This window comes from Sinohyriopsis cumingii, chromosome 1 (assembly GCF_028554795.1).
Source record: "Sinohyriopsis cumingii isolate HCF-2022 chromosome 1, ASM2855479v2, whole genome shotgun sequence".
In the NCBI taxonomy this organism is placed as follows: domain Eukaryota; kingdom Metazoa; phylum Mollusca; class Bivalvia; order Unionida; family Unionidae; genus Sinohyriopsis; species Sinohyriopsis cumingii.
In genome coordinates, this window is record NC_142961.1 from 132,799,694 (window position 1) to 132,822,598 (window position 22,905).

General features: G+C 38.2%; 1 long non-coding RNA gene across 1 annotated transcript; it reads right to left on the reverse strand.

Annotated features, from left to right (window-relative positions):
- Positions 1-163: 163 nt before the first annotated feature.
- On the reverse strand, positions 164-21,720 carry LOC149807884 (uncharacterized). The gene is made up of 5 exons (XR_016423679.1): positions 21,328-21,720; positions 20,705-20,826; positions 10,194-10,308; positions 727-833; positions 164-274 (listed from the first exon to the last, which is right to left on the reverse strand). It is a non-coding gene; the product is annotated as an uncharacterized LOC149807884 (long non-coding RNA).
- Between the last annotated feature and the right edge of the window lie 1,185 nt (positions 21,721-22,905).

Genomic DNA, 22,905 nt, shown 5'->3' on the forward strand with positions numbered 1-22,905 from the left:
GTTGGGGGGACCTACCCCAATGGGGATAATTCATTTTTTTTTTAAAGTAGCATGGTGTAAAGTAAAAGTAGATGGGCTGATAAGGAATCCACTGAATTTACAGACTAAAGGTTCAGACATTTGTTTTTAAGAGAAAAATGAAAGAAGGAAACAATACAACAGATATTTTAATATGACTTTAATGTTTATTTTCTAGATTTAATTAAGATTATGAATCAGAATCAGTCTCCAACTCCACTGTAAAGTTTATCTATTACTTCTTCTGCTCAGGCACCTGCAAATTAAAACAAAATTGTAATGCTTAAATAAAGTCATATCATCTCAGCACTAGTTACATATGCAGAAGTCATGTTAATCAGCATTATAAAAATGTATGAAATTTTCTTCACTGCACTTGTGCTTCCCTTACTATCGTTAAGCCATGATACAAGATAACTTTGCACTTACTTGTCATTTCTGGCAAGTGGATGGTGCAATCAATTTGCACAAAGATGAATTTATTTCATCCAAATATTTCATGTGAATAAAAATTCCAAATGGAGGCACTTGTCCGATCAGACAAGATATATGCATATTGTAGTTAGCTGGACTCTAGCTCTGATAGTCCTGGGCAATAGGATAAGCTGATTTTGTTATCAGTTTAGAAATGCATCCGCTTTGCAAATACTATGCTTTAAAAGACGAAACTGAATCCAATATTGATGAAATAAGAGTCATTTGGATTACCTTGTTTTTTATCATTCTGCGTTGGTTGGGTGCATATTTGAGGGTCTCTGATATGGTCTCTTCCATTCCATTTGCCTTTGCTTTGCCATTAGTTTTCAAGCAGGCTTCTGCATGAGTAATACAATGTTTTAAAATAAGTTTCACAACAAAGGATGCATTGCATTTTTCTAAATGCCAGCAATAATCAATGGAATATTTTTAAAACATGTACTTTGAAATGTGTCTCAAGTTACTTTATCAATTCATTTAAAAATCTCTGGCAAGTCACATGAAAAACACAATTTAAATCAAGCCATACTTACTTATCAAAGACTTTCTCATTCACATCCTTTACCTCACACAATAAATATCAGCAACACCAACATTAAATTCACACAATCAGTACAAAACCTAGGTGTTACTCTGGACAGTACTCTCACATTGCACCAACATGTCATGAACATATGCAAGGCTGCGTATCTTGAGCTGAGACGCATCAGCTCCATTCTCAGATATCTTTCAGTTGATGCCACTAAAACACTTGTGTGTTCATTACTGCTTTCAAGACTGGACTATGGTAACTCAATTCTGTCTGGTTCATCTTAATATCTACTGCAGAGACTTCAAAAAGTTCAAAACATAGCTGCTTGGATCACCCTTAGAGTACCACAATCAGAGCACACCTCCCCGCTGCTCTGTACCCAACACTGGCTATCCATTCGATCCAGAATCAAACACAACATTAGTTCTCTGTGCTACGTTTCACTGACAGACTCTAGTCCAACATACCTATCCGACCTCACCTATGTGTACACACAAGCAAGATACTTACACTCCTCTTCCGACAATCATATACTCATTATTCTCACTATGAAAACAAAGTCACATGGACAGCATTCTTTTGCATACCAGGGCCCAGCAACATGGAATGAATTGCCCACTGAACTTAGACACAAAGACGCAGTGATCCCATTCAAGAGTGCTCTCAAAACTACTTATTCTGACTACAAAAACAAACTTAATGACTTAATAATGTTAACTACCTTAAATATTCTCAGCATGTTTTTTATGTTTTCTAATTTCATGGTGTTTGTTTTTGTAATCATATCATTGTGTATGTTTTTATGTTGTCTAATGTTGCAAAGCGCTTAGAGCTTCTAAAGATTAGGCGCTATACAAAGTCCTCATTATTATTATTATTATATTTAGCTTGGATGAATATTTTTTAAATCAGTGGCCATAACTAAAAAATGGGATTTTGTTTTATGATCATAAAAGTATGTTGGACACCATCCATGATGTACAATGCTGTCTGACATTTCTATGCACCTAAGGTTTCCATCTCAAATATTAAAGCAAAATGCATACCGAATTTGACAGATTGATGAAAATAAAAAAAAGCAATGCTTACCATTTGAAAAGAGGCAATTGTCACTAGAATATTCTATTCAAAATGATATTAATTTTGGACACAGGGGATACCACCCCCATGTTTTCCTGACTCGTGATATGTCGGCCTATTCTGTGCACAGCTTTAAAAGATGTAATGTTTATCCATCGAGCTATAGAAATGAAATACATTTACTGTAGACTGTTTCTGTCAGCAGTTAAGTTGAGTAATTAGGTCAGGTTTATAGCTAGTTTACAAAATTCAATGTAGAATGCCAATAAATGACAATATATATTTTTGCAAACTAAAGTGATCTTGAAAAAAGATTAGTAAAGTTTAACATTTTATAAAAAATAAGCTATTATGTGGAAAAGAAACAACAATGAAATAGGATGCAATGTGTTTACGTCTAGTTTTGGAAGGTACCGTCATAATTGTACCGTAGTTTAATGGGTGGAAAGGCCATTGAAAGGTAAGGGCAGTGCGGAGACCATCGAGTATGTTCCAGAATAGCTGAATCTTTGTAGATACATAGATCCATTCGTAACTTCAGTCCGCAAGCGAAACACTGTACTTCGTATCCCAATCCTGACTCGGGTCCGAAGTAGACAAATCCTGTTCTAGCTAAAACATACGAAGAAGGTAATCCTTCCCTATCCGTAGGCCATTTTTGAAACGTGTCCAATCGACGGGCACAATCACAATAGTCAGGTAAGAAGACTGGAAAATGGTAGGGTTTGAACTTGGAGTTCTCACTGGATTTCTCACTCGATTCTTGCTGCGGCGAAGTCATCCTTCTGGTGGGTGGCTATCCTCTTACAACCAATGTTTTATACCGACATGTCCATACGGCAAAGTAAAGTGGGTGGGAAGCCGCACTCGCTTCTGCTACACGATTTGATAGACTTTTTCCAAGGGTCAACTGACGATGTGGTGTGTGGGTAAACGTACAATCTTGTTGGGTTGATAGGTGGTCACTTTCTCTAGACTGCAAGGCTTCTTTCAATATGCCAAAGTTGACCACTCGACTGGTACGATAATTCAGAGTAAGTCCTTTCACTTTACACTTCGTGTGCACTTCTCCTTGTTTGTCCCAGTATTCGTAGCCGTAATTTTTGGGACCACCACTAACGAAACTTAGAATCTTGTCATCGGGGTGCTTGTCTGTCCAGGCTCCTAAACGGTCTCCTTCGATGTCAGGGTGCTGTTGACTCGGGTGATCGATATAAATGCAACTGTCCATGTCAAAGTACAAGACACGTTCCCCTAACAGTTCTAAAGCTTCGTACAATTTTAAGCGAGCATGAGCTGTCATGTAAGCTGCAATGATGACATTTCCAAAGGGGTCATCTTCTACAAAGTTCAGATCTTCTTCGTAATTCACCAAGATCAAATCCTCACGAACGACGTCCACGTGTTTCATGAATTTGGCTTTGTCGTGAATCATCTGAAAGTAGCGGGAAGGTTCGGTCAAATACTCCGTCTTGGGTAAACACGGTCATTGTGCCATTTTACCCCACAAGCAATTTAACATCACTCTGGCAAACGATCGCCTGCCTTCGTTTTTCTCAATGTGATTTAAAGTAATGCCTTCTTGTGCCCAGAATTTCTCTCTGAATGTCTTTTGGTCTTCGGGAGTGTGACACCAGGACAGATAGCCACTGGCTTCTTGCTCAGTTTCAAAAAGGCATCCACGTAGTCTGCAAAAATGCCTTTCTGCGTGGGGTCACCCTTGTGGAATTATTGTGTCTTGGGAAAGTGGCAAATTTCGTACACTTCTAACAGTTGGTATCCCATGTTCAGAGCTTTGAACAATTCTACGCTGACCCATGTCCCCGTCAAGGCCCGTTCTTCCTGGGTGTGATGACAAGGTTGATCTTGGTTGCACGTTTCAGCACAAGTACGGCACAAAGGAAACACAAGTTTGCCTTGGCAATGGCGAGGTAAGACGGGACGGTATAGGTTCGTGGGAGGCAAAACTTTGCACTTGATCAAGCCTTCGTATTGTCGAATGTTTTTTAGGTCGATGTGTTCGGTGAACAATTGTGGGTGCCCTGCAGGAAAGCAACAATATTTGCACACATAGGAATACAGTGAACACACGTCCAAGTATTTGATTTCTTCTCCTTTCTCTTCGTCAGCTTGGTACAGCAAACAGGTGGCATTGGTCCTTCCTCCGTACAAACTATTACTTGGGTTCAGGGGGTCCATGAACTGGTAACTTTCCATGAGGCGTTTAAACTCAGGATCGGTGTTCAAACGGTGATTGTATTTGTGTTCCCACATTTCCACCACTTGCTATCCTTCCTGTTCTAACTTTAGGCGTGGCTGACAAATGGCCTGGTACAAGTCTTCCATGGTTCGTTGTAAGAACTGATTTTTAGTGCCGCGGTCAGGGTAACAGACGGGACATCCGTGAAATAAGCAACCGTTAAACTCGTACATGATCTTGGGGTTTTCTAAGTCCCAGCCATTGACCGAATGCATTCCGATGATCTTTCGCCCTGTCCGTTGCGGGCATGCTGAATCCATTTGTCTTCCTTGTCGCACAAGCAATGCAACCAGCATGGGGCTTTGACCGAGTATTGACGTTTGACATAGTTGGTCGTTTGAGGACTGATGACAGCCACAGTGTTTTCAAGCATGAATCGTTGTCGGTAGACTAAGGAACACGCTTTGGCAATGGTGCAAGCCTCTTTTAAATGATCAACCCCTCCGTGTTCCATGAACAGTTCTCGAAATTTTCCACAGCATCGCCGTAAAATGTCCATGTCGGAACGACGATACTTTAGCATTTCTTCCTGAAAGTCGAAAGGGTCGGAGGCGTGAGCCTGGTACCAAGCGTAGAAAGTTTCTCGTTCAGTACGCATGTTGTCAGGGTCGTAATAGTGAGCCTGAGGCAAATGGGGTAGAACGGCGTGTTGATTGGCTTCTGTATTGAAAAAGTGTGGAAAGTACCCTTTAGCCATTTCTGTCATTCCAAACATTTTAGGCATTCGACTCAAAGGCATGGCTAAGTAGCTCATCGAATCTTTAAACTGCACTTGTCCCACTTGCATGAAAATGATTTTGGCTCCGTTCAAAGTGATTTTAGGACGCTCGATGCCACGTTCCGTATAACATCTCAAAAGAAACTGTCCATCGTATCCGGAGAAATTGTGAGCCATCACCGTGGCATGGTGATGACAATCTCCATAATAATGTTCGATGTCCTCTTGGCTCCACGTCTTGTCGATGGGGTCTAAGACCCATTGTGTGAAATCGGCTAGTGTGTTCAGTCCTTGAAAGATTTTTTCACGCCCTCCAGGAATCTTACTGCAGTGAGGGCAATAACTCAAGATAGGTTCTTGAATCACTTCTCGCACGCTCGATGAGCCACGCAGAAATTAGGAATGTGAATACTGGTCTCTTGCATGCATTCGAAATCGAAAAAGATGAAATTGCCTTTCTTCTTCTTGTGACCATCCTCTTTCTCTGGTTGGGATTGGTATTTTTGTATGTAGCATTGGTGTTCCAAGTCCACAATGCAGTGACAAATGTGACATTTTTTCTTTCCTGAACATACGTGTGCCTTGGTACTGTTGATACATAGACCTTGTCCACACATTGGGCACAATCTCAGGAGTTGACAAGCACATTTCTTCTGTGAACCTTGCATCTTCAGATGTTGTTGGTAACAGGCAGGGCTGACAAATGTGCGCAGACAAGCAGGACAATGCACTGGTTCTTGCCCTTCGCTCAGACAGGGTTGAGAGGCCAAACATCCTGAGCATTTCGATCCACAATGTTTGTGTTGCTCTCGATTATTATAACCATCATAAGTCACATTTCTCACAGTAATATTTGTATCCCAGGAATCCAGTGATAGTGGTAATGGTATCGAAATGGTCATCGTGATGATAGAGGTGAATGTATTTTCCATCCTTAAAGTCTTTCCCTCGAAACAACAGAGACCCGCGCACTTCTTGAGGGTGCACTTTCAAGGTGTATCGTGGAGCTAGGGCATCTTGCAATTTTTGCATCTCAGGAATGCCACAGGATGTGTCTTTGGACAGGCATGCTTGTTGTAACAGAAGTTCTGCTTCATTTCGTTGTTTGGCTCGGTTCGATTTTCGAATGTTCTCCCAGGCTCTTTTCCATTCTACCGTGTCGTTCTTGTCGGCATAGGTTCATCCCACCACGATGGCTCGGGCTAAACACATGTGGTCTTGAAAATTGTTAATTTGGACAAGACTTGTTTTGGTAATGCGAAGGTTGTTGACCAATAAGGTCTTTCTGCATTGTCCGGTCCCTTGAGGAGGAGAGACGTGGGTCATGTCCAGTGTGGCTTTTCCATCGGTGATGTCAAACTGGTCATTAGATTGTTGCACGTGTTGAATCTTGTCCATGACTTTGGAAGTGGTCAATTCTGCAGGGCTGCTAAACTCAATCCAAACAGGGGATTTCAAGCCATCATGTTGTATGGAAAGTCTCAAGCGATCATCTTCTTTGGGTTGACATTGTCGCTTGAGTGTGGTGAGCAAAGAATCCCACATGTCGGTGATGAACCCTTTTGCTTTCTCTAACAGTACTTCAGACTTGAAATCTTTAAACTTCACTGTGTATTTGTAAGCCGTAGTTCTAAATTTTCTAGAGGGACGCTTTTCCGTCTCTCGAATGTCATAGTACTTTTCAGGGTTGACTAAGGGTGGTAAACTTTGTTTAGAGGGTTTGGATTCTGGTTCACTCATGTCCTCTTCAAAATCACTGGCATGAATTTGTGCCAAGACTTCAGCCCTAGTACGAGGCGATAGATCACGTTTCTGCCTCTTACTTTCTTCTTCTTTCTTCTCAAATGAATTGGATCATTTCATCTCGATAGCAAAAAGTCAAATGACTAAAGTTTAAACACCATGGATTAATTTATAGTCATAGCAGACCAGCGTATATAAAGGGTATGTGTCTTGTCCTTTCACTATTCATTTCACTCTCAAACTGAGCACAACAATGGAAGAGACTACCAAGATCGAACGTTTCATCAGAGCTTTGCGAGGGGTCATTAGAAAATTCTCTTCAGACCAGCCGAGGGACTACTCTCCTTCCTTTCAAGATAAAAGTCAAGATACTTGCTATATCTGTCAGAAGAAAGGGCATTGGTCTTCAGAGTGTCCAGACCGTCAAAAAAGAAAAAAAAGGGGTTAGAAGAGACAAAAGTCAAGATACCTGTTATTATTGTCAAGAAAAAGGACATTGGTCACCAGACTGCCCAAAAAAGAAACAAGAGGAGTCAGAAGGAGAGAGGGATTCTTCAGAGGAAGAGGAAGAAGAAGAGGAAGAAAACAGACAGGTGAAGAAAAAGAAACAGGAGAAGAAAAGAAGGGAAGAAAGTGAAGAGGAAGAGGAGGAAAAGACTATGACGGTGAAGAAATTAAAAAAACAGAGAGTGAACAATGAGACAGAATAAGTCTATGAACTTTTTAAAGTGCTCTGTTGTGAATTGTGAATTGTAAATATTTATAAAAGAATAAATTAATTATAAAAGGTAAGTGTCTTTGGGTTTTGATTTTAAAATAAGAACCTACACTCACGCACACTCATACACAGACAGGTACTATTGGGTAAAATGGTTTTTATTAGTTATTGGCAATTGAAAGCCTATCTCTTTTCGAGAGACGTGGATGGCCCTGAAAAGGGCCTTTTTTGGTGTAAGGGGTGAGTTTAAACAATCAACTTTAACTGTCTTAAGCCTTTGCCATGGCCAAGGCCTACTTCTGGACTGCGTACTGTTGATGATGATTTCGTTGAAATCACTAAGGATGGTGCAGTAGGCGTAGTCACAGGGTTGGAGTGTTTAGCTTGGGAAGGTCGTATTCTCTTCGGCCGTAATAAAGAAGTCTGATACATCTGTTTCAGACTTCTTAACTAAAATGTCTAACAGTACCGTGACCGTTTGATTTTGACACCCTTGTTTCTTTGCTGCTGCGTCTTCTTCTTGTTGTTTTTTTCTTACCTCTTCTTCTTGCTGCTGTTGCTGTAGGAGAAAAGCTTGTTCCGCTTCCTTTTGCTGTTGTATAAATTTCTCCAATTCTTCTTTCTGTCTCTGTCTAAAATTTTCCATGTGCGGTAATGAAGGAGAAGGTGACGAAGGTTCAGGAACAAATTCTTGCAAGGTAAAAAAATCCACAAAATCCCAATTCACCTCTTCTGAAAGTAAGTCTGGGTTCCCTTGGGTAGTCTCCACCATCAGTGCACCCAAACTGATCGTTTTCTGAGTTTCCGTCATGTTGAAAAACTGTCGCTTAGATTGACTACGCACAGGCGCTAGCGAATCTATATAGACTATGTGACGTCACAGACTGCTCTCTTCGGATTGGACGTGGGCTGACTGAATTTTGTAACGCGTGTTTGGATTGGTCAACAAACTCAATCCGTTTCAATCCTTCCTCCCCCTATAAATAAGTACAGTTCACTGCATTCCTTCACCTGTTACTCAGCACCCCAACATGTGGACCGATGTACAATCTTCAACGCTTGCGTCTTCGATGATGTTCCGGACGGACATATCAATGTATGTCCGATCCAACTGGACAGTTATCCACAGGACAGACACCAGCCTGTGGATGCGAAGAATCTTATGTGGAGCATCAAGGATGCCTCAAAAGAGTCTTAATCTATGGTCCTGCAGTCAGGCACAGCCTAAGGTCAAGAAGAAGATGTCACAGATGCCCTTTATGTTAAGGGTATATTAACATAAAACCAAAGGCCCTTTTCAGGGCCATTCCTATCTCTCGAAAAGATCTTGACTTTCAATTGCCTACCCCTTTTTTTATTTTTTTGTTTAAAAAAATAATAAAAAAATAGAGACCCCTCCCTGTTTCAATTATTGCCTGTTCCATTTTCATAGACCCATCAGGTCGGGACCTTATTAAAATAGGGTCCCGACCCTGTTCCATTTCCCCTAGTCCCAAGACAGTCCCACGATTTATTCCCCATGTTCAATTTCCCTTGTCCCTAGAGTGAATAGTTTTTTTTTTTTCTCCCATGTTAAATTCCCCTTGTCCCTAGAATGGATATTTTTTTTTTCTCCCATGTTAAATTACATAGTCCCCAGAGTGGATATACCCTTTTTAACATGGAAGTTCCCTAGTCCGTAGACCGTCCCTATTCACTACTACCATTGTCATTACCAGCCTGAAACCCAATTTAATGCCATTTGTATAAATTCATTTCAAATAAATATTATGATATAGTTGAAGTGTAAAGTCAAGCAAGTATTCTGTTTGCAGATTTTACATTTTAGATATTATAGTAAAGTCATATTTTCTCTTGTTTAGTAAACTTTATTGCAACTGGTTCCAAAATAGTAAATCTTATTTAATGTTCATTCACCAGAATAGGTATTAATACAATCCCGAATTAACTGTATGGTACTAAAATATACCCTGATCTTGTGTGAGATTGTAATATACAGAACTATACCTCAAGACAACAATAATATATTGAATTTATATTGTATCAAGACTGTCATGGTTATGAACTCCAACTTTATTCAGGTTTTTTCATAATAAATGATCATCTTGTGCTATGGTTGAAAAGAAATCAAAGTTCAGTTTAACTCCATTCTCTCCACATTTGTAAGTTGTTAAGAGGCATACTCATCCTCAGTGTTATAGTAAAATGTAATCTTATTTGGATCAATCTTGGTGGTGTAATATATGAATGGAGAAAGAATATTATCATCCAGATTAAAATATGTTTTATTCAGACTCTACTAAAATTTTTAGTTGGATATGGGTTACGGAGCCTGATGTGTACGAACAAGGCAATGTGTACCATGACCTTTTTAATTTAACATTTTAAACTCCTGCAGAAGAAAGAGATTTTTTAGATCCATTAATCTGTATTAACAAAAACATTTCTTCAGTATGATTTTCAATTACTTAGTATTGACAAAACTCATATTTTAAAGTTGTTGTTTTTTTGTGTTTGGTTTGGCCTTTTATGGTAAACCAACACAAGTAAGTTATTTAGTGCCAAGGCACTTTAAGTATAGTGCCTTGCCCAAGGACACACCATGGTAGCTAACCCAGGTTGGTCTGATGGTAGAATTTGAACCTACCTTATTTCACAGGTCCAGAAAGCTAACCACTGAGCCACTACAGCTCCCCATCTTATAGTGGAATGCTGGTATACTTTATGATCAAGAAGGATGGGTTGGGGTATGCATGTTGCATCTGAAAAAAGTGATGGAATTTTTGTTTACATAATATTTTAGTCATACAATATGAATCATTTTCTATAGATTTAAGATGTATCAGATCAAGTTAAGAAAAATCATATATTCTGTTTCCTGGGAATGTACTAAAATTCACTGTTATTGTTTGATTTTTTGGTAGTAAGCTTACTTGGTATTTTTTTCTTTTTAACTTGAATACCTAATTTGTTAACATCCTATTCTAAATCTTCAGAGTTCTGTCTATTAAGTGACAACTGTTGATACATGTAGGGAAGTTTTTGTTTATATCTTTTGATTTTTGTGATTCTGGAAGTTGCAGTATTTGTTGTTGTATTATAACCATTTCAGTAATTTAATGAATGCAGAGTATACTGCTCTATAAATGAAATTTAAGTGAAAATAATGTAAAAGTATGTTTCACTGCAAATATAAATTGTTTAAAATAATATATCATTTATCATATGACTATTCAATTGTGGTAACTAGTATTCCATCCAATATCTATATATTAAAATATGTCTTTTCATACAGCTGGTGATCATTTAGATACAAGTCCAATTGAACATAATCAAATTATCAATGCAGGTGTTTTTATTAGTAGTAGTATTGCAAGTATAAGTGTTAGTATTAAGATTTCATATACAGGTATGATAAGTGTATCATAATGTTTAAATGATGCTCCTTGTTACAACATAAAATATGTTCATTGAAACAAATGGTTCACTGGTAAATTGGCAGCAAAGGTCTTCACTGAATTATGTTGCATAAACTATTTTACAATAAAACATATATGATGCATCTCAATTATGATGAATGTGAGGAGGAGGATTAATAATAATGCAATTTAAGTTATCTTCATAACATAAGTTCTAGCAGATGTGTAATTTTTATGTGGTTCATCATCAGTTTGAAACTGGTCTGTGATTTCTGGATCTGGACATACCTGGTCCCCTGCTGTTGTGCTGCTATGGTCTTTACAGTTCATTAGGATATCAGTTACACTTGGTTTACATTTAGAACCCCATGGGATGGAATGCCCAGTTTGAAACTGAGAGAATGGTTAATTATCCATAATATAACTCCTGCAGTTATTATTAGGTTTGATATCAAGGTCTTTCTTTAAAAGCTTTTCAACTCAGGTTCTGTTCTACCATACAGATAAATAAAGTCAAATTCAAGGCTTTCAGATTTGTCCAGTTTGTTTCATGTGTTGCAGCAGACAGACTGTATATTGCCACTGTACCATATAAATATCAGTGCTTAGTCTGCTCTCAGTTGCTGTGGTTTGATTAGTTACAAGTGTCATCACATGTGACTAATTATTGACCAATGTAATGAAACTTGTATAATTAGAAGGCTGTATTTAAAAACTCTAAAGATCTTAAAAAGAAAATTGGATCGGGGTAAGTAAAACCTTTTACTTTGACCATTTGGCTAGAAAATAATTTTCAATAAGTTTAAATTGGATAATAGTAATATAATAATTAATTACACAAATCAGAATAAAAGCTATTTGCATATCCCCTTACAGCTGTTGCTTTTTCATAGTACTAAGTAGAATAAAGTATAGTTAAGACAGATAAAGAAATATCCCGTCATATATACCTTACATCAAATAAAGAAACTCAAGATGGATAACAACAAAATTAATGTCACATCATCAAATAGTTATCTCAGCTGCCTGGTCAACCTAAAGGCAGATAAACTAAGGCAAACTTACTCCGAAGCAGTCTCATCCCCCCAAGAGAAAAACGACAGATACAGTTCTTAACGCCAATTTTCAACTCGACCCCAACTGACTCGATGAGTAGACTCTACCTGTCACCAAGCGTAAACGAGAATGTGGACAATCTACCGAGTAACCGCAAAACTACATCCGACATGAGTACCCAAACTGAGGAACAATACTCAACAAGCACAAAAACAACCCAGACCACGCTGGTTAAAAACACTAGCAGCCAGGGGACTCAAACTGAGAACCTACTAGATGAAACAGAACGCCCTCACCCTACCACAAATAAAGCAGTCACACACGACTCAACAAAAGGTAAGAATAATAGGAAAACCAAATCCCAAATACCAGTTAGAAAGAATAAGGAACACACTAACTGTCAATACAAGACCCAGCAAGCCGGTTATGGACAACGAAACAAAGTCAGCTAAAGAGACAAACACCAGGGGAAAAAAGACCAGTCTGCAAAATATCCAAAACAAGAAACACCCCGCTGAACTGACTCTCTTCGTCAAGGGAGTAAATTCCAAAATAACGAAGTTAGCCTTTAAAACCATAGCATGGCAATTGAACAAACATCACCAAGGAAAATTCACGCTTAAAAGCACTAGAGACGACTTGCTGATAATCAAATGCACCACTGAACAACAGATTGCCAAATATATGGAAATTGAAAGAATAGGCCAAATAAATGTTCAGGTCACTAGACACAACAGAACAAAACAACACATAGACCCAAACCCCCCAAAAACACACAACAAAGGAGTCATATACGTATCAACTCAAAATAAAACCAATGAAATAGTAGACTACATAAGGAGTAAAGGACAGGAAGTAGAGAAAGCAATCCGCCTAAAAACAAGAAGGGGAAAGGATAGCACTGCAGTGGTACTCTTTTTTAAGGGCGCCACCCCAGAAACTATCAAAATAGCCGAAAAACTCGAGGCTAAAAAAATTTTTGCTTTCAAAAACAAACCACAGTTCTGTGGCAACTGCAAAAATTGGGGGCATTACTCTAAGAGTTGCGGAAACCTATTCCGGTGCAATCAATGTGGTCTTCACCACCCAGACCGGAAAACATGTAGCGCCACCAATCAGCACTGCGCTAACTGTAGTGGTAACCACAAACCAAACCACGCAGAATGCCCCAGGGCTCTTAGAGAAGCCCTAATAGTCGAATATATGATCTCCCATGGGGTAAACTATAAGCAGGCCAAAACAAAAATCAGGATACCAAAAACAAAATAAATAGGTAGCACCCTCACTGGTAGGAAACACGCATAAAATGAAAACAACAGTAAATTAAACAAACTATTAAGACTTTTTGCACTAGAGATGGATTCCAGAGCAGAAATCAAAATATGGCAATGGAATGCACGCGGCCTTAGGGCCCACGCTGACCAACTAAATAACAAAATACTTGAACAGGAAAGAAAACCAGATGTTATATGCATACAGGACACCCACCTAAATGATACCTCACGTATCCCAAACATCATAGGCTACAACACCAAATACCTAAAGCATCGATCCCCCACAGCAAGAGGAGGGGGGTTAGCAACCTTTGTTAGAGATGGAATTACATCAGAAATGCATAAATTAACAGATAGTAGACCGCCCAATGACTTCGAAATACAGATAGTCAAAATAACCGCTCAAACTAAGCAGGTACTAATCGTTAACCTCTATGAAACAAATGAGCAGCGCAATTTAAGTGCAGACGAAACAATCAAAATGATTAAAGACTGTGGAGAATGGGTGGTAATATGCGGGGACTTCAATGCGCACAATGAACTATGGGGGAGTCAAAAGACGGACATTAAAGGAAAAATTGTAGAAAAATGGGCACAAAAATGCAACTTAGTTTTTCTAAACAACGGAATGCACACCCGGATAGATGACAGAACAGGCCACACATCAGCAATAGACCTATCTCTATGCACACCAAGATTAGCAGGCATTTCTGATTGGCAAGTTGATGAAAGCGACCCTATGGGAAGTGACCATTACCTTATAAATATAGAAATACAAATTAGAATACCTCAAAATAAAGCGTCCTTCACACCAAGATGGAAATACGAACAGGCCAACTGGATTAGGTTCAAACAGATAGGTGACTCAATCAACCCAGAAACCATATATCACCGGGACATTGACACCTTTAATGACAAATTAATAGAAACCATTAACACAATGGCCCAAGAAACAATTCCTAAAACTAAAGGAGTAGCACCCAAACCCACGGTGCCCTGGTGGAATAATGAATGTAAAATAGCAATTAAAGAGAAAAAAAGAGCTCTAAACAAATTCAAAAGAACTAAAAATAATAGGGACTTTAACTACTACAAGGAAAAGGAAAAAACTGCCAAACAAACTATTATGATAGCTAAACAAAACTCATGGAGAGAATTCTGCTCAAAACTAGATATTAACACAAAATCGAAGGAGGTGTGGCAAAGAATTAAAAAAATGAGAGGCAAAACTAAATCAATAACCCCCAACATACCTGGACAAAACAACAAACATAAGGCAGAATTATTCGCAAACTATTTCGCCAACATGTGTAGCAATACCAACTTAGAGGATAAGTTTAAAAATCATAAAAGGCAATTTGAGGAAAGCAACTCTGACAACATAAAGGAAGCAGGAAATAATGACGGCCCACTAAACCTTCCGTTTACAGAAGCCGAATGGAGAAAGGCCCTCGCCGGCAAAAAGACCACATCCCCCGGGGAGGACACTTTGGGGTATGAAATGTACAAGAACCTACCCAAAAAACTTGTCACAATTGCACTTAACCTCATTAATAAAATATGGGAAACCGGTACCATACCTATAAGATGGAAAAAGGCAGTAGTGGTCCCGATTCTTAAGCCTGGAAAACCCTCAAGCGATATAAAATCATACAGGCCCATATCACTAACAGACAATATATGTAAAATAATGGAAATTATGGTAAACAACAGGCTGAAATACCATTTAGAAAGCAAAGGACTACTAGCTAATACACAGAGCGGGTTTCGCAACTACCGAAGCACAATAGACCAACTCATGAGACTAGAAACCGCTGTCAAATTAGCATCTAGAGAAAAATTTTAAAAATCCAGATATGTTACAGCCATCTTCTTAGACATGGAAAAAGCATATGATCTAATGTGGACTAAGGGACTGATAAGTAAACTTAAACCATACGGAATAACTGGCAATATATACAAATTTATTGCTAACTTCCTAACCGATAGAAAGATACAAGTCAGACTAGGACAAGACTACTCCGAACGATACAAACTGGAAAATGGCACGCCACAATGAAGCGTAATCAGCCCAACTTTATTTAATATAATGATAAACGACCTGGAAACAGCGGTAAAACCCAACCACCTTGACTTATCCCAATTCGCCGATGACAGCGCCGTATGGAAAACTGGCAACCCGGCCAGCAGAGAAACGACCAAGCACTTACAAAAAGGACTAAACGATATAGGAAATTGGACAGATAAATGGGGATTTAAATTGTCACCTCTAAAAACAGTAGGCATAGTTTCCAATCCGGGAGGTGGCCACCCCCCACCCACTCCAAAGTTAACCCTAAAGGGGGTACCCATCAAATTCGAAAAACAAGCGACACTCCTAGGTATGGTATTCGACCACGAACTCACGTGGGCAGCTCATATCCAAGAACTCGTAACGAAGTGCAAACGAGACATCAACCTCCACAGAAACCTCAGAGGGGTGAATTGGGGGGTTGATCAAAAAACACTCGTTACCCTATATAGAGCACTTATAAGAGCAAAATTGGACTACGGTTGCCAGGTATATGGAGCAGCGAACGCCACGTTACTAAAGAAACTAGACACAGTCCAATCAAAAGCGCTAAGGGTATGCACCGGCGTCCTAAATGGTACCCCCACACAAGATATCTTAATAATAGTAGGAGAACCCCCGCTAGACCTAAGGCGGAAGGAATTGATGCTGCGATACTCGACTCGAATATCAATACACCAACCCAACCACCTCACGCTACAAGCCCTCTTAGCATGCGACAAACCATTCGATACAAAAGGAAAAAATAAAAAAATACCTAGTGGGAAAATAATTATAGAATTAAAAAGGAAATTTCAAATCGCAAATATCAACCCAGAAAAAATAAGGTACTACCCAGACCCCCCGTGGACCTGTCCCACACCACAAATAGATCTTAGCTTACGTAAACTAGGACAAAAACAAAATGACCCGATAGGACTAAGAGCATCAATACTAACGTACATTGACAACAAATACGAGACATACACGCAAATCTTCGCAGATGGATCAGAAACCAAAAATCCAAATAAAACTGCAGCAGGGATAGTGATCCCAAAATTAGATGTCACCGTTGGAAAAAGACTCCCAGACCAATGCGCTATATACACGGTAGAATTCATGGCAATACTAATGGCATTAACATACGTCAAAACATACCCCACAACTAAGGCAGTCATTCTAAGCGACTCTTACAGTGTACTACAATCGTTAGCAACGGACCAATCCAAGAGCAGACCTAATATGATTAATCATGCAAGATCGCTACTTAAAGAGATTGAAAAAAACAACAAACACGTTGAATTCGTATGGATACCCTCTCACATCCATAATCCCAGGCAATGACAAAGCAGATGCAGAAGCAAAAAACGCCACAAACGAACCAAAAGCCCAAAATATAGCATACAGCGTCACTGAAATCAATAACATGGGACAAGATCAATGACATGTGGCAAGAGCTATGGGAAAAATCGGATGCAAACAGTCTAATACACACGATGATGAAAAAAGTAAGTAGAAAAGTCGAAAGTCCGACCTTCAAAAATCCATACGATATAACAATAATAAATAGAATAAGAACAGGTAAAACACTATTGGCAGGATGCGCAGGGAAACACATAAAAAGGGGACCAACCGAAAACTGCCCCTACTGCCCAACTCCAGAAACAATCGCACACTTAATAAATATATGCCCCAAATACAACCAGGAAAGGGCCGAACTAAAATCTCAACAGGAACAAATAGGAGAACGGTGGACATACCCGGAGTTACTTGTGGCAAAAAACAATAACATAGGAATGACCTATAATAACATCATGACATTCATTAACAAAATAGGCAAAAGGGGACAAATCTAAACCGAATGAAGGGTTGGGTATAAAGAGAGACCATGTAAAGAAATTAAAACCAATAAACCTAAAAGATCGAACCAAAAAAGAAAAAAACCAATCAAAATATTACAAATCACTGTTTGGGAATTGTGACGGCCAGCTCGGGCTAGTGGGTTCACAGACTGACACCGCCGCTCATAACCCGAACAATAAAAACCAGATAAGGACGAATATTACAAAATCACTGTTTTGGAATTATAATGGCATGCTAGGCCCCGTAGATTCAAAAAAAAAAAAAAAATATAAAAAAATAAAAATAAAAAAAATATACATTAAAATAAATCACAAATAGCTAAGCTAAACAAAAATAACAGGTAAATAGCCAAGTGGTCAAAGCGAAGGGAAACAAAGGCAATCAAACCACCTCCCTCGAAGAAAACATCTCACGGCGAACATGGCAGTATCAAAAGGACGAGAAGACCAAAACAGAAACGGACACGGGATAAGGCAGAAAGAGCTGAAATAAAGAAGAGCAGGAAAAGGCACAGAATGAAGTTAAACGTCCTAAGGCAGTAAAAGAAGAAAGAACAGGACACTTGCAGACCTTGGGGAATGAAGGCAGAAACAATGAAAAGAGTATGCCTCAAATAATCAAACCACCCCCACCCCCCAGTATGAAAAGAATTGCCTTCCCGAAATCAAACAAAATAAATAAGGCCACCCCCCCAACATCTACTTATAAGTGTGAATGAGAAAGTGAGCGTGAATGTGTGTTGTCGAGATATGTGGGAAAAGCAGAAAAACGAACAAAAATGTCTATAGCCATCACACAAATATAGCATACACACTCCCTACCCACCTTTTTTTTCTTTTCTTTTCTTTTTTTTTTTCTTTTTTACAAACAAATTTTACCACATAGGGCTTTCATTCTGACCCACGAAAGCCCTCTTTTGACCAACAACTTACTGGCCCTGAAACACACTGATTGGTTTAAAGCCACACGTACGAAATACTTAACCAAATTGAGATCTCCAAAACAAAATAAAGGGCTACTAAAAGCCTACTAGATGTGAAAAAATTTCCGGAAAATTCAAGTACGCAAAGTACACAAAATTTAATAGACCTTACAAAAGATAGGAAAATTCACAACTCAGGAATATCTGAAGCGTATGTGACAATCACATGTTTGGCAAGATAGTACAGGAATAGCCCAATAAATATAGGGAACTGGGCATTGATTGCAACAAAAATTTAATAATACTGCTGCTGGTGTGCTTCGGTTACTGCCTGAAATGAGAGAGGAAGGAGATGCAGGATGCAGAAACAGACCACCAACGGAGTACAACGATGGAGAAGGTTGCAGCGACGAGAGCCTGGGCGGGACCTTTTGGGGCACCTGGGCTTCGGCTTGCTTGCTTGGGGGCATTGTATAAGTTAATCGCTAAATTCAAAAAGTACACAAACGTGTACAAACTAAACAGTCGCACATACCGAAAGGTGCACGTGACTTTAATCCAATGAATGAATGAAATGTGTGCTAGAGGGTAGGGTTAGCAGTTATACTCCCAATTATGTTTGTGATGAGCAAAAGCAGCTGCACAAATTTGAGCTTTTAGTTTGGTTCTGGTAGGGTCAAAGGATGCAGGTACATTTTACATTAATTTTTTACTAGAAATAGCTATTTTCAATATTTTTCTGTGACAAGGCAACTAAAAGAATCAGTATGTGCCTTATGCATGAATAAAGTTCACTAGTACTATAACAAATTAGCATACTTTTCATCACCCCTCTACCATCATGATTTTTTTATATTTACCTCTGTAGCAGACACAAATAAAAGTCGGCAGCTCATTTGCAGACTAAGTTACGCATATGATCTCCAATGCTCATCTAACTGTGACAGGCAGTCACCAACAAGCCAACCTATTTCCATGCCTAACTCAAAGTAAATCTGAACCACATTATAGATTTAGCTTATGTGTAAATTTATAAATGCTAGGCTTGTGATAATTAGGTTCATGCCTTCTACCTTAAAAATTTGAGGGATGTCAAAATACGAAACTATCCAGTGAGACCTATGATGTTAATTTTAATCCCTATGGGATTTGTGACATAAAAAACCCAAATGCTTTATGTATTAAAAGGTAACTAATGGGGGCAGGATCTGCAGTGAATCAATGGTTAGTATGCTAGACTCCTGATAAAAATGTTTGTGTTAAAATCCTGTTATCAAGTCAACCAGGTTACCTACTGCAATGTACCCTTGCCTTACTCCAATTCCCTCAGTACTCAGTAAACAACTAGTGTTGCTGTACATAACAAAACCAGTCCATATTGATTTTACATATTTTACTAAATCCTGACAAAAATAATTCTCTAAATAAAGAATGATTAATATGTGATGGTCTCGCATGTAATCAAACTCTTCCAAGCTTTTAATGATATGAACTGATTTATCAATGTTTATCAAATTTGCATGAAAAACTATTTCTTATTTGTCATCAAATATGTTCAATGTTTTGATCATATAAGCATTTCTGCTACATTAAATCAAAATAATCTTTTTGTCAGAAATAGAGCCCTTATAGTATTTGCAAGGTCAACCAATCAGATGCAGAATTTGAGTTTAATATGAATGAATATTTTTTTTACAAAATTGCTCTTTTGCTATATCTTGATGAGATAAATCTATTCACCAAGTCTGATGAAATTAATGAGAAATAGTTTTAAGAGCAGTAGCAAGAATGGCTAGTGAGATGTAGAACCACCACATTATATGCATAGATTTTGCTTATAGCCTCAGACATACAAGCAAATAATTAAACAAGTCAGATCTAAATTGGATCATAAACACTGTTGTGCAAATCATAAGAAACTCTGCCAATCAGATGCAAGGTCACTTCACTACCATACCTTTATCACACTCATAATAAGCATCATTGTGAAACTTGACTCTATAAGCCCAATGGCCAAGCATGATCAAACTTGAATCAGCAGTAGTGGTTATAACCTCATGTATTTGTATGCATCTTCACTTCTTCAATCTAGATCTCATTTATATAAGCATGTATTCTACGTTTAGTAAAAACTGCACTACATGTATAAATATTGCATGCGGTGGTAACATACTCAGATGAAAGATCACCTTATTATTATTAATGGTTAACACTCATCAAACTTCAAGGACAACTTAATGATTTTAGCCTATATTGTGGAAGTATGGCTTTTAGGCTGGTTAAAAAACTCAACTAATCTTATACATGATCACATGTATATACTTGGATTTTCCTCATTATTAGATTTATCCAAGATGTTGATTTAAGCCCAAAACCAAGTTTTATATAAACAAATTGATCAGAACTATGGACTCCAAAGTAGCTAATTTCTTACTGTTGAAAGACAGAAGGGGATGTGAAATAAATAACACACTCTGGACCATTACATAAACCCACTTAGCCTTTTGACCAGTTGAGATAAAATATCAACAATAATGTTAAATAAGATTGATAAATTATGTTTTCTCACATTACCTCTAGCCCTTTTCAACATGGATGGTATTTTTCTTCCACATATGTCAGCTCTTAATTAGTGGCCCTTTCCCATCATGAATGTTGTAAGTGAAACTCTCAGAATTAGGCTTTTTAATTTATATCTGTAGAAGAAAAAAACTATTGGTCTGCATATATCAATGTCACCATTTCTGTATTAGATTAAAATACCATATGTGTGTGTGTGTGTGTGTGTTAATTTTAGAATTTAAGCAAACTTGTCTCCATGTGTTTATTTTAAAACTGATGATGATAACACATAACAGGTTCAATGGATAAAATGTTATTTCTTACTTCTTACAACTGCTCATTATATCTGAATTTACATTCAATGTTTGTTTTAATTAACATATTTGGGATATTGGGCAAATTATTTATTTTGTAGTTTATCATTATATCATTTACCAGTCTTTTATCATTCAAATATGTAATATAGTACCATTATACTGACTTCATATTCTATATGATATCCCAGCAATACATATTAAGCAGATAAGTGCAAATAAAAATGTTCAGAATGTAAAATTTACTCCAAGCTCAAAGAAGATCAGCAAAAGATAATATCCAACAAATTACCAAACAAAAAGCGAAGTTAACGCAGTTACCTTTATTATGATGTCTCCAACACCAACGGTACTGTACAGCTACGTCTTCTGAGTTTTACCGTCATCTTGTCTTTCAAACCAGAATTAATTTCTTGAGCTCTTACAAAATGAAGAAACTTTTAAATACTATAATTTAAGCAGCTTCTTTACATGCCATCAGATAAATTATGGCACAGTGTTATGTCTGTCAGCAAAACGCAACTTCACATTTGGACGGCGCGCTGTGTGGGCATCGCCGACACAGCAACTGACATGAATTCTCTATTAGCAGACAATGATTCGGAATAAATCCTTCGCAAATCTAACATTCTCGATTTTTCATAGTTCCACTTTTCATTGTTGCATCTGTTTGATTGTACAATTGCTAATGATGTTCAATGAATCAACTTCAATTCATCTGCTGTCTGAAATCCCGGTTCAGTTGGTATTTTCTTCCGCGCATGATGCCGTGTAAATAAAAGATACGGTCGACATTCAAAGTGGTTTAGGTTAATTTATTATTTTTCTTTATTAAGGTCATTTGCAGAAAGTGTTTCGCTAGGGTGAGAAAAAAAAATATAACAAAAAGAAAACTTTCTTTTCCAACGCTAATACTGTATATATTTCAATTTGTGATTGATGCTATAAATAAAAAAAAATGATAATAAAGCATTTTAGCCCGTGGCTTCGGCACGGCACTCGTTTTTGTGGGTTTTTTAAAATGTTGTTAGTGTTGTTTTGGGGTTGTTTTTTGTGTGTGTACCACACTAAAAAACATACCAGGTATTAGGCCTAACGTAGGAAAAGAAATTATCCTCTATTTATTACTATTCTTACTGTCAAATGACGCAAAAGTGATCAAATTGCTATTAAGATTTTGTTTTGTATAACACTTACCGCTCGTTTTCCTCGAGATAAAGCAGCCACTTCAAAATGATTATAAAATCTGTGACAGATGAAAAACGTGGTTTAAATAATTCGTAATCGCCTGCCTTAAAATACTGTAGGAATTTGCTAATGTATTTCATGGCCCTCGTTTGAATAGATACCAACGATCATGTATATCGACCAAATTTTGTATATTCCTGCCCACAATCATGTATTTTGTATTAAACCGTATATTACACGAGCGCTCTGTGGCAAACTCGGGGGGGGGGGGGGCGGGTCTCTATTATACCCAGAGGCGTAGCTATGATATTTTGCGCCCGGGGACGAACTATAAAATTGGCGCCCCAGCCCCCTCCCCGTTTAATCACATTTTTGAATATTACCCTTGTTTACTTATTATAATGTAACGTTGTAAGCCTCATTTTGGCGCCCCTGTACCTTGGCGCCCGGGGACATATGTACTCCCCTTCCCCCCCCCCCCCAGCTACGCCTCTGATTATACCTGCTGTATCAGTTGAGAAATATATTGAACAGATCAGGCCCCAATACTCTCGCTCTGAAAAACATTAAAATAATTATATGCAGAATATCGGTAGGTCTCCCTCTTGCCAAAAATGTCAGCACCATATATATTTTGCAAGTAATGTAATGGGTATAATAACACACACACACACACACACACACTTTTTTTGGGGGGGGGGCAACGGACAG